Source organism: Schistocerca serialis, chromosome 11 (genome assembly GCF_023864345.2).
Source record: "Schistocerca serialis cubense isolate TAMUIC-IGC-003099 chromosome 11, iqSchSeri2.2, whole genome shotgun sequence".
Lineage (NCBI taxonomy): Eukaryota > Metazoa > Arthropoda > Insecta > Orthoptera > Acrididae > Schistocerca > Schistocerca serialis.
This window is the reverse complement of record NC_064648.1, coordinates 126,580,650-126,592,839: the sequence shown is the minus strand read 5'-3', so window position 1 is coordinate 126,592,839 and position 12,190 is coordinate 126,580,650. Positions and strand designations below refer to the sequence as shown.

General features: G+C 39.8%; 1 protein-coding gene across 1 annotated transcript in view; it reads left to right on the top strand.

Moving 5' to 3' along the window:
• Positions 1-12,190, top strand: part of LOC126426914 (transcriptional repressor NF-X1) — a 264,170-nt gene that overhangs the window by 78,178 nt on the left and 173,802 nt on the right. The gene's annotated exons all lie outside the window — the stretch shown is intronic.

Here is a 12,190-nt window from a genome sequence, read left to right as displayed (position 1 = left end):
GCTGCCTCCCCCCCACTCACCATTAATTTATCAGGAGCTCCTTAACACCATTTTCTCCTCACACCTGGAATTCCCGTGGAATTTTTTTTTTTTTTAAACCCTTTCGTGAGCCATGGGAAACATGCTTCCCACTACAATGAACTCGCTCCTAGTCCCGTGGGATTCACAGTTTCCACTTCTGTATGGTGCTAACACATAGTGAACAGTATATGGTACTACTTCCAATCGGAAGTTCCCGCCATTTTTGCTGTACCTTCGCACAGAGGCATTGAATAGCCGAGTGTTGCTCTGTAGCTGTTAGCGTGACACTTTGTGATTTTTTTTCCTCAAAGCAATAGCATAAGGTAAATACTTTTGATTTTTGCTATGGTGTCTTATTATTTGGTGTTCCCTATTTGTTGTAAAATGTGTTTTACTTACATTACTTGTGGACTTTACTTGTAGTATCCTTCCCACTGCCTCTTTGGTAGCCCATTGTTTTACGTCTCTAGAACGAATATTTCTATATTTTACCACATTTATTTGACATTTTTGACGTAGTGGGTTTCAGAAATAATGCACAGATCATTATGTTACTAAAGAATGTCAAGTTTACCATACCAAACCAAGTGCTTGCTTCCGTTAAATCTCTCATAGTATTTTTTACACCCTCCAGTTCTCTATTTCGTGGTGTTGCTTTCCTTTCAGATGTGTCATTCCCTAGACCTCACCAATCTCAAACATGTTGAAATTTACGATGTATTATTTTCATTACCTGATAAATGTGATTCAGAAACTGAAGGAGATGAAGGTGCTGCAGATGATCTGAATGTTCTGTGGAACGAGACATATATGGTGATGAAGATGACAGTGAATCATTCGTGCTTCCAACTGTTGCCAGTAGTGACATGTTGGACAGTGAAAGTGAAGAAGAATGGAACGGCGACAGTCCTTACTTCAACAATGTAAAGAACAGCTTTGAAACACGAATGGAAGGAAAACAAAAATTTCTCTGTAGTGCCAATGATCAGGAGCTCACTTATTTTTCTAATTTCTTTGATGATGATGATGATGATGATGATGATGATGATGTTTTCTCTCTCATTGTAAATAAAACAAACTTGTATGCAAAACAAAATCGTGGTAGTAGATATCCATCAAAAACCTGGGTGGACACAACTACTCAAGAAATGAGAGCTTACATAGGATGTCTTATTGTAATGAGAATTCAAAAACTTCCTGCTCTCTCTAACTTCTGGACTTCAGATCCTATACTAAAAGTAGAGCCAATTGCTAATATAATGACAAGTAAAAGATTTAAAAAGATTGTAGAGAATGTTCACGGTAATAACAAAGAAACTGCAAAGCCAAGAAATCACCCAGAATATGATAAATGTATAAATTACGGCCATTGATTGAAAAGCTTTTGCAAAGCTGTAAGAATAATTGTGAGCCCTCATCATTTATGTCAGTGGATGAATCGATGATTCGTTTCAAAGGACGATCGTCTATGAAACAGTATATGTCAATGAAGCCGGTGAAACAAGGCTACAAAGTGTGGTGCTTGTCAGATCCACTCACTGAATATATAATGAACTTTGATGTTTACACAGGCAAGTATAGACAGATAGTGACTTGACATTGGGCAAAAGGGTTGTAGTAGATCTAACAAAGGAAATAAATAATAAAAATAATGTAGTTGCATTTGACAGATTCTTCACCACCATGAAATTGATGTCAACATTTTTGAAGAAGGGTGTGTATGGATGTGCAACAGTGAAGACCAACAGGAAAGATTTACCCAAATTTATGAAGGAAAACATAAAATTGGAACGAGGAGAATTCCAGTTTGAAACAAAAGAAGCCATTTCTGCAGTAAAATGGATGGATAACAGTCTAGCCGCTTTCCTGTCCTCGATTCATGAGGCAAGAGAAACAGCCACAGTGAAAAGGAAAAACAAAGATGGTACTAGTACAGAGATTTCTTGTCCTGAAGTTGTTGCAGAATACAACAAAATAATGGGTGGCGTCGATAAGTTTGATTAAATACGAGAAAGGTGTGCTATTGGCAGACGTTCTGTAAAATGGTGGCACAGAATATTTTATTTCCTGGTGGACATTGCTGTAGTGAACAGTTTTATCCTGTGGAAAATACGTAAAAGAGAAAGTGGACAGCATGATCAGCTCACATACAGGATCCATCTAGCCAGAAAATTGATCGTTGGCTTCTCATCGCGAAAAAGGCGTGGACAAAAACCTGTCTTTCTGGCAAAAAGGGGTAAAGTACCTGAAGATGTTCGTCATGTGGCTGTAGGGGAGCATCAACCAATTTTAGGAGAAACCTACTGGAGGTGCCGTCATTGTAGTACCAAAGATGTGGAAAAGAGCACTCGCTGTTTTTGTACATGTTGTCAAGTACCACTTTGCATAGATCCATGTTTCAGAAAATTTCATGGCAAGTAATTGTGAACAATCATTGTAACAAGAGAAGTAAATTTATCAAATAAATATGACATATATTGAAAATTGTCATTTAACTCCAAGGAAGGGCAGTGGGAAGAATACTTCCCTCATTGTTGTGTGACCTCACTTTCACAGTTGGAGCAAATTTGATACTCTGTATGATAAATATGTCTATCTGTTAACTACTATCTGCTCTCTATTCATTTAAAAAAAAAATAGCTGAATAATTTTGCCCACGAAAGGGTTAAGTTTGAGTAGCCAACCTGTTGTAGTACGAGGTGCATTCAAGTTCTAAGGCCTCCGATTTTTTTTTTTCTAATTAACTACTTACCCGAAACAATGAAACTGGCATTACTTCTCGGCATAATCGCCCTGCAGACGTACACATTTTTCACAACGCTGACGCCATGATTCCATGGCAGCGGCAAAGGCATCTTTAGGAGTCTGTTTTGACCACTGGAAAATCGCTGAGGCAATAGCAGCACGGCTGGTGAATATGCGGCCACGGAGAGTGTCTTTCGTTGTTGGAAAAAGCCAAAAGTCACTAGGAGCCAGGTCCAGGTGAGTAGGTAGCATGAGGAATCACTTCAAAGTTGTTATCACGAAGAAACTGTTGTTAGCTCGATGTGCAGGTGAGTTGTCTTGGTGAAACAGCACACACGTAGCCCTTCCCGGACGTTTTTGTTGCAGTGCAGGAAGGAATTTGTTCTTCAAAACATTTTCGTAGGATGCACCTGTTACCGTAGTGCCCTTTGGAATGCAATGGGTAAGGATTACGCCCTCGCTGTCCCAGAACATGGACACCATCATTTTTTCAGCACTGGCGGTTACCCGAAATTTTTTTGGCGGCGGTGAATCTGTGTGCTTCCATTGAGCTGACTGGCGCTTTGTTTCTGGAATGAAAAATGGCATCCACGTCTCATCCATTGTCACAACCGACGAACAGAAAGTCCCATTCATGCTGTCGTTGCGCGTCAACATTGCTTGGCAAATGCCACACGGGCTGCCATGTGGTCGTCCGTCAGCATTCGTGGCACCCACCTGGATGACACTTTTCGCATTTTCAGGTCGTCATGTAGGATTGCGTGCACAGAACCCACAGAAATGCCAACTCTGGAGGCGATCTGTTCAACAGTCATTCAGCGATCCCCCAAAACAATTCTCTCCACTTTCTCAATCATGTCGTCAGACCGGCTTGTGCGAGCCCGAGGTTGTTTCGGTTTGTTGTCACACGATGTTCTGCCTTCACTGTCGCACCCACTAACGCGCTTTCGACACATCCATATTTCCATCACCACATGTCTCCTTCAACTGTCGATGAATTTAAATTGATTTCACACCACGCAAATTCAGAAAACGAATGATTGCACGCTGTTCAAGTAAGGAAAACGTCGCCATTTTAAGTATTTAAAACAGTTCTCATTCTTGCCACTGGCAGTAAAATTCCATCTGCCATGCAGTGCTGCCATCTCTGGGACGTATTGACAATGAACGCGGCCTCATTTTAAAACAATGCGCATGTTTCTATCTCTTTCCAGTCCGGAGAAAAAAAATCGGAGCCCTTAGAACTTGAATGCACCTCGTACAGTGCGAGTTAACTGAAGTTGAAAGACAAATTTCTGGCTGCATCAGAGCCAAAACTGATTAGCAGATGGTGGAAATGCAGCTGTATATGATATGCAATTATAAATAAAATGTCTCTCTTATTATTATGTGATCAGTTTCAGGGATTCCATTCTCATCTTCAGATGTGCCTCAAGTACAGATCTGGTCAATGTTAGACATTATTATTCCAATCGCAGCTGGCTGTCAACTGAATGCAAACGTGGAAGCCCCATTTTAGTGACACAACCGGATGGCTTCATTGATGTGGCGCTTGCACACTTGCATTCGGTTGACAGGCGGCACAACTTGAATAGGTTTGGCTACAGATGACAGACGAATTTCAATGTGGTAGCTGTGGTGGGAGATGCACATTAAACCGATCGTACTGTGTATTGCACATGATCACACAAGTTTGGTATTCGACAGTTGTCGCACTGTTAGGCAAGCCCATCCGCCACACCAATGGATGAGAAAATCTGTGATGATAAAACCTTGTTGGGTTGACAGCCGAGTCAATGCGTTGTTCTCCAACAACATTTCAGCAAATTTCTTACATGTCAATAAAGAACTGTTAAAATGGTGAAGGATCAAAAACTTTTGTGGTCTATTAATCAAAACAAAATTAAAACACCAAGTTCTTCATTTGTGTGGTCATAGTGTCCATAGCTGCTTTGTAATTCTTGAGCGTATTTTTGTTCGGTCGTTGCAACTATAGAAATTAATGATATATATAATTTTTCCTCCCACAAGACTCATTTCGCTTCATTGAGGTAAATCGTCATCAATCTGTAATTAAGTTATCTACATTCTGATTTGCTTTTAGATTGAGAAACAGTTCGTTAAAAATAAGTTGATTTGTACTTACAGTGATTTTCGGTTGAATTCTTGCTTACATTGGGAAATGCTATTTGCTAGCACATTGTTCTTTTTTCTGTGTTAGGCACTCACAATTTTGGTCTAATTTTTAGTTGTTCTGCAGCTATGTGCATTTTTATGTCGTTTTTTTTTTTTTCACAGCACGCAGTGGTGTGCATAAAAGTGTGTTGTGAAAAACATAAGAAATGCATAGAGCTGCAGAACAACTAAAAATTAGACCAAAATTATGAGTGTCTAACACAGAAAACAACAATGTGTTAGCAAATAGCATTGCCCCATGTAAGCGAGAAATCAACCAAAAATCACCGTAAGTACAAATCGACTTATTCTTAACGAACTGTTTCTCGATCTAGAAGCAAATCAGAACATAAATAACTTAATTACAGACCGATGATGATGCTTTACCCCAATAAATTAAAACGCATCTGGTGGAAAAAAAAAAAAAAAAAAATCATGGATTTTTGTAGTTGCAACGACAGAACAAAAATACCCTCAAGAAAGTAAACACTAAGAGACGGTGTTTAGGTCAGTGGTAACATACACAAGTGTATGTCTTTTTAAAGTCACACAGTCAACAAAATCCTAAAAGTAGAGAGAGTAATAGCTGTAACATGCATTTAAAAAAGGTCAAAAAGGGGAGCAGGGAGAATAGTGGCAACTGAAGTGATGTATAGGGAACTGGAGAGTATTACACATTAGAATAAGATTTCTTTCTTGGCTACATCATGAGGACACTAGAAACCAGATAAACAAGAATTATTATAGAAAACTCTGGAATGTGAAGTAACAAGTAGGATGGCTCCAGGAAATTAGAGATGATATGGAAGAACTAAAAATAACCATGGATGATCTGCAAAACAAAACTGAAAATCTCAGGATCTGAAAACAAGAAAATTAAATTTAAACAAAAAGTAGAAAAATGACATGCGGTTAAAAGGGTACTTACAGATGAGAAAAGATGGAAGAACATATGAAGAGATAATGGGCAGTTCAGAAGTAATAAAACATGCACTTATCAAAGATGACAACCAGCTAAATGATTGACTAAAGTGGTTCATTGAGGTTATAAAAGTAATAAATGAACACCAATATGTAATAAAAATGTAAAACCATTGTGTCTGTCTATCTGAAGACATTAATATCCAAAGCTGCTAGACGAATTTTCGTGAGGTTTTCACAGGTATCTTGAGCATAGCTTGGAGCAGCTCACAGGCTTTATTTCATCTAAATTGGACCAGGGGGAAAATACTGTAATTTAAATTTTCAGGGTGACACCATAGTACGCAAAAGACCCAATAGATGGTGCCGTTAGTTACATTAGCATTTTAGGAAGTTTACATCAGTGACAGAATTAAGTGCCACAATCTTTTTTCAGCTTACAAATACAAACTGACATCGAATTTTTCTGGATAGGATATGTGGGTTTACTGATTTCACTTTGTGTATTAAAAACTTAATGAAATTGGTGTTCTTCTTTTGATCGGTTGCATTTATATTTGGCTTCTTGCCTAGGAAAGAGTAATTTATTGACAAAATGATCCTAAGAGGGTTTCATTTTTACTGAATGACACATGCAAAGGTCCTTCTTTAGCTTCCGTTGTGAAGCATGGATGTATAGCTAGTAAACAAATAAAATCACCACAGGCCAGTTTGGTTCCACTGCTTCAGTTTTTTCTGAAAACCTAGTCTATAGCATGGTTTTTCTGAGACTGTGTTGCCTCATTTGCATGTGACAACTCGTTTATTCTGACACATTTTACTCCTGTAGATAAAACAGTCTCTCTCACAGAGGACCATTTCTGTGTGTTGAAAGCTGTAAGGGTTTCACAAAGTTGATATTTGTCTTAATGTTCATAATACTGCAGAAACTGCACTCTTCCTACTAAGTTTATCCCTGTTATCAGTGCAATATTTACTGTGTAAACTTTACTCCTTCATCAGGGGCAAATATGTTTGAACCTCACTATTCTGAGCAGTGTGTCTCTCCTTGCTTAAATTACACTCCTTTCACCTGCTTAACATGCTTTCACATTCAATCACCTTCTCTTTCATAACTGCCGTTGCTTTCTCCTTCCCATCATCAGTAAATTTAATGACATTGACAGCAAACCACTGTGTTTGGCAATACTGTCTCTCTCCCTCCTCTCCCCCTCCCAACCCCAATTTTTTGCTGTCTTGCATTCTTTTTATCCTGTTAGTGTTTTCCATGTATGTCTCTTCCTTCTCTTGGCTGATTAAATGCCTTTGTGTGCACTGTAATTCATCTAACCTTGCATTCACAGTCCCTGTGGTACTGATATGCAGGGGATCATAGTACAGGGTGATCAAAAAGTCAGCATAAATTTGAAAACTGAATAAATTGACACACATGCTTGGAATGAAATGGGGTTTTATTAAAACCAAAAAATACAAAAGTTCAAAAACTGACCGGCAGATGGCGCTTCATCTGATCAGAATAGCAGTAATTAGCATAACAAAGTAAGACAAAGCAAAGATGATGTTCTTTACAGGAAATGCTCAATATGTCCACCATCGTTCCTCAGCAATAGCTGTAGTCGAGGAATAATGTTGTGAACAGCACTCTAAAGCATGTCCGGAGTTACGGTGAGGCATTGGCGTCGGATGTTGTCTTTCAGCATCCCTAGAGACGTCAGTTGATCACGATACACTTGCAACTTCAGGTAACCCCAAAGCCAATAATCGCACGGACTGCAGTCTGGGGACCTGGGAGGCCAAGCGTGACGAAAGTGGCAGCTGAGCACACGATTGTCACCAAACGACGCGCGCAAGAGATCTTTCACGCGTCTAGCAATATGGGGTGGAGCGCCATCCTGCATAAACATCTTATGGTCCAGCAGGTGTTTTTCAGCCAGACTGGGGATGATGCGATTCTGTAACATATCGGCATACCTCTCACCCGTCACGCTAGCGGTTACAAAACCAGAATCACGCATTTCTTCGAAGAAAACAGGCCCAATAATGGTAGATGTGGTAAATCCAACCCATACCGTGATTTCTCGTCGAGCAATGGAGTTTCCACGACAGTTCTAGGATTTTCGGTAGCCCACATTCTGCAGTTGTGGGCGTTGACAGACCCTCGGAGCGTGAAATGAGCTTCGTCGGCCCACAACACATTACTCAACCAATCATCATCTTCTGCCATCTTTTGAAATGCCCACACTGCAAATGCCTTCTGCTTCACTAAATCGCCAGGTAACAGTTCACGATGCCGACGGATTTTGTACGGATAGCATCGGAGGGTACGCCTAAGTGCCAACCAAACAGTAGTGTATGGAATGCCGGTGCGACGTGCGACTGCACGAGCGCTGACTTCCCTGGGCACAGACGAACCCGCTACAGTCTCTGTTTCTTCCTGAACGGTCTCAGCAGCATTACGCCTTGTGCTCGGTCGGCCACTACGGGGTCTATTGTCTAAACAACCCGTGGCTTCGAACTTCAAAATCATTCTCGCCACAGCTGCATTTGTCAATGGACCTTTACCCGTTTGAATCCCCTTCCTTTGGCGATAGGATCGTAATGCTGAACTAACACATTCCCCATTCTGATCATACAGCTTCACTAAAAGCGGCTTTTCAGGTAACGTCAACATGCTGCGACTGCTGGCGCATCTGATTCTCTCTCTCATTACATTTCTTTTTATACACGATTGTCATGCGCAGTCACTGAGATATTGCTGTCCAGCGCCATCTGTCGGACATTTTGTGAACTTTTTCGTTGTAATATAAGCCCATGTCATTCCAAGCATGTGAGTCAATTTTTACCTCTCTATCTATATTATTCCATGGTTTATTAAGTTTTCAAATTTATACCGACTTTTTGATCACACGGTATATACCTAGATTCCATGCCTAAATCTAGGTTTTGAACGTTTGTAAGTACCTGTTCCTCATAAACATCTGCAGTTACGGTTTTTGACGCTAGCAAACATGTGACTGTATACCCTGCCCTTCTTTTTATACAAGGTGAGTCAAAAATAACTTTATAACCATGTGTGATATAGAAATTTATTGAGATAATTACAGAATACATAGATGTCATTTTCCAGTAAGTTTAACATAGAAGTTTCAAGTCATTTTGGCTTGATCTGACTGCCATTTGTAATGTGGCAAACATGCCAACGGTAATCAATTTCTTCCCACTCTTGTTGCAGCAAATCGGGCATAACTTGTGCTACAGATGCATAAATTCAATTTTCAGGTCAGCTAAATTGTTTGTTAGGGGAAGAACATACACCTGGTCTGTAATGCAATCCCAGAGAAAGAAATTCAGTGGCGTCTAAAGTCTGGGAAGCAAGGTGGCCATGCGATTAGCCCATCACGGCCATCCACCATCCTGGGAAGCAATTATTGAGGAAACCTCGAAATTCCATCAGGAAATAAGGTGGTGCACTGTCTTGCTGGTAGTAAACCACCCTATTTTGGTCATCTTCATCGATCTATGGAATTCAACAGCTGTCAAGTATATCCAGATACACAATACCAGTGAGAGTTTTCTCTGTGAAGAAGAAAGGGGCGAACACTTTCAATTTGCTAATAGCACAAAACGCATTAACTTTGGGGCTGTCATGATTGTGTTGCAGGATTGCACATTTATTTTTGCTGCCCCATATGCTGCAGTTGTGTGTGTTCATCATGCCACTGATAAGAAATGCTGACTCATCACTGAAGATTATTGTGTTCAGGAATGTCTTGTCATCCTCTATCCGATGCAACATTTCCACACAGAATTCCCCATGAGCAACCTTATCTGCATCACTGAAATGCTGTGCCAGTGTGAATCTGTATGATTTCAAGTGTAAACATCTATGCAGTACTCGGCAAATTGTCTTTTGCAGAATGCCAGTCTCGCAAGATGCACGTTGCACTGATATTTGTTGACCGTGGGCAAAGCTCTCCATAACCTGTTCAGCTTACTCATCAACACACGGGTGCTTGGGTGATCTATTGTATCACAGTGAACAACCCATCTCAATGAAGTTCTTTTGCCAACACTAAATTGTAGGCCTGCTTTGAGGTTATTTAGTGTACACGGTGTATAATCTACAATGAACAGTTGTTGCAGAGTTCGTTCTATGAAATCAAAACACACATCTAACATGCTCTGCACCAGTGAAAGTAGTCATTTTAACTGTGCAGTACACTGGTGGAATGGGGTACTGATGCACTACATGAATCAAACTTGAGATTGCTTGCTACAAAATGACACATCTACCGATTCTGTATCATTCCAAAGTTGTAACACCCTTTTTGACTCACCCTAAGTATTATGTTAAACATGTTACCCCTGTTTTGTACGGGTCCCACACACTTGAACAGTTTACCACATTGGGTTGCACAAATGTTTTGTGAGCAGTCTCCTTTATGCCCTTTTGTAGACTGATTGCATTTCCCCTGTTCTGTGATGAGCTGAAGTCAGTTGTGTGCATTACTTAAGACTGATACTGTGTGATCATTCCATATCATACCCCTGCAAACTGTTACAGCCAGGTTTTAGTAGGAGTTGACAAATTCCAGTGTGACACACTTATACTGCAGTCTCAGAATACTGTATGTTTTTACATTTCTGATAATGTATAACAAACTGGCAATCTTTACACCAGTTTGAAAACTTACCAAGATTGATTGAATATTTTTGCTGCTTTTTTCATGCAGTACATCATTATAGGTAAATGCATCATCAGTGAAAAGTCTCAGGTTAATATTGATATTGTCTTCAAGGCCATTAATATAAAACAGTAGCTGTACCCAGCCACACATCACTGAGGCTCAGTCTGAATAAATGGAAAAGAAGGAAAAGAGAAAGCACATGTTTGTAATATGTTCAGTTTCACAGTGCTTGTGAGCGTACAGTATTGTTGGTTGTTCCATGGTCTGTACAGATTTAGAGACTGTCCAATCCGCCCCACCCTTTCTTTGCGAGAGACCTCTCTAGCGGCAAGATCTGTTGGGACAGTAGCTTCAATGACAGTTTTGTGCGTAGCTGTAATCTGGGAATGGGCAGGCTTGCAAAGTTTCGGGTGATAGCCTATGTGCATTAGAATTTCATGTAAAATTTTAAAATAAATTGGTCAAAAACTTTTGAGATTTTTAGTAATGTTTTCCCCCTTTATACACTGTGTTGGATGTCTGTCAGCAGGTGTTACTCCAGTAGGTATACAAAAACACCTGAATATTTTAATGCTAAGTTGTGTCAAAACTTCACATCAATCAGCCAATCACTTTTCAGGTTTTGCAAGCACAAACATACACAGGCTGAATCCATACATAATTGTGAGAGTGCGAGTGAGAGAGAGTCAGTCAGTCAGTCACAGTGAGTGAGTGTGTGTGTTTCCACATTTCCTCCTAAACCACTGGATCAATTTAAAGTGAACTTGGTACACACCCTACTGTCAGGCAACAATTGCTATGGGGATAAGAGTTACCTGCCTGTTACAGGGGTGCGGCTGCCAGTGGAAAAGAAGCATTACCCACAACACATGAATTCATAGACTTTATTTAACCAGCACTTGAATATGAGAACACTTAATGACTTGGAACAAACTTCACATATAATTTCAAACATTTTTTTTTTCTTTCTGGCAACCCCTACAAGGATGATAAGAAAAGTGTTGTATCGCGTACGGCCTTTCTGATGTTCATATAGTAAACGTATTGCACAAGGTATGGTGTTGCAGTTTGTTGCTTTTTCACTACAAACTATATTTGTGGCACATTTTAGGTACAGTATGCACATATACCACTGAAATTATTGCAAAATTGTTTCATTGTACATGCAGTTCAGGAGATTAACCACAAGGCCAGATGCTGCGTGGTACGTCCGTGAATGCACAATTGTAAATAAATACCTGTGAAATGCCGGATTTCTTGGATAACAAGGATGTTCACGCAGCAGTTCTGGAATGGTCTTATAACTGAGGAGCGGATCTCTACTGTCAAAGGAATTTAACAGTTAGAATTTTCAAACTGTTGTTTATAGAGACTTGGTGATTGTGTTAGAAAGTATTGTCATATAAATGTGGATCTGCTTTTGTTATATCTATTTTTAATGCTGCTGTGAAGTTAATTGATTAATGGAGAGCTAGAAGCATTATTGTGACCTATCACTTTAATTGTGTTTAGTTTCATGTTGGGTGCAGCATGTTGTTCAGTGAAATACAGTGTGTACCATTTGTCCATGCTAAGGGTACTCATCCCCTTTCTAGTTAGCACTTTTAATAACTTTTCTTATGTCTTGGCCACAGTTTTAT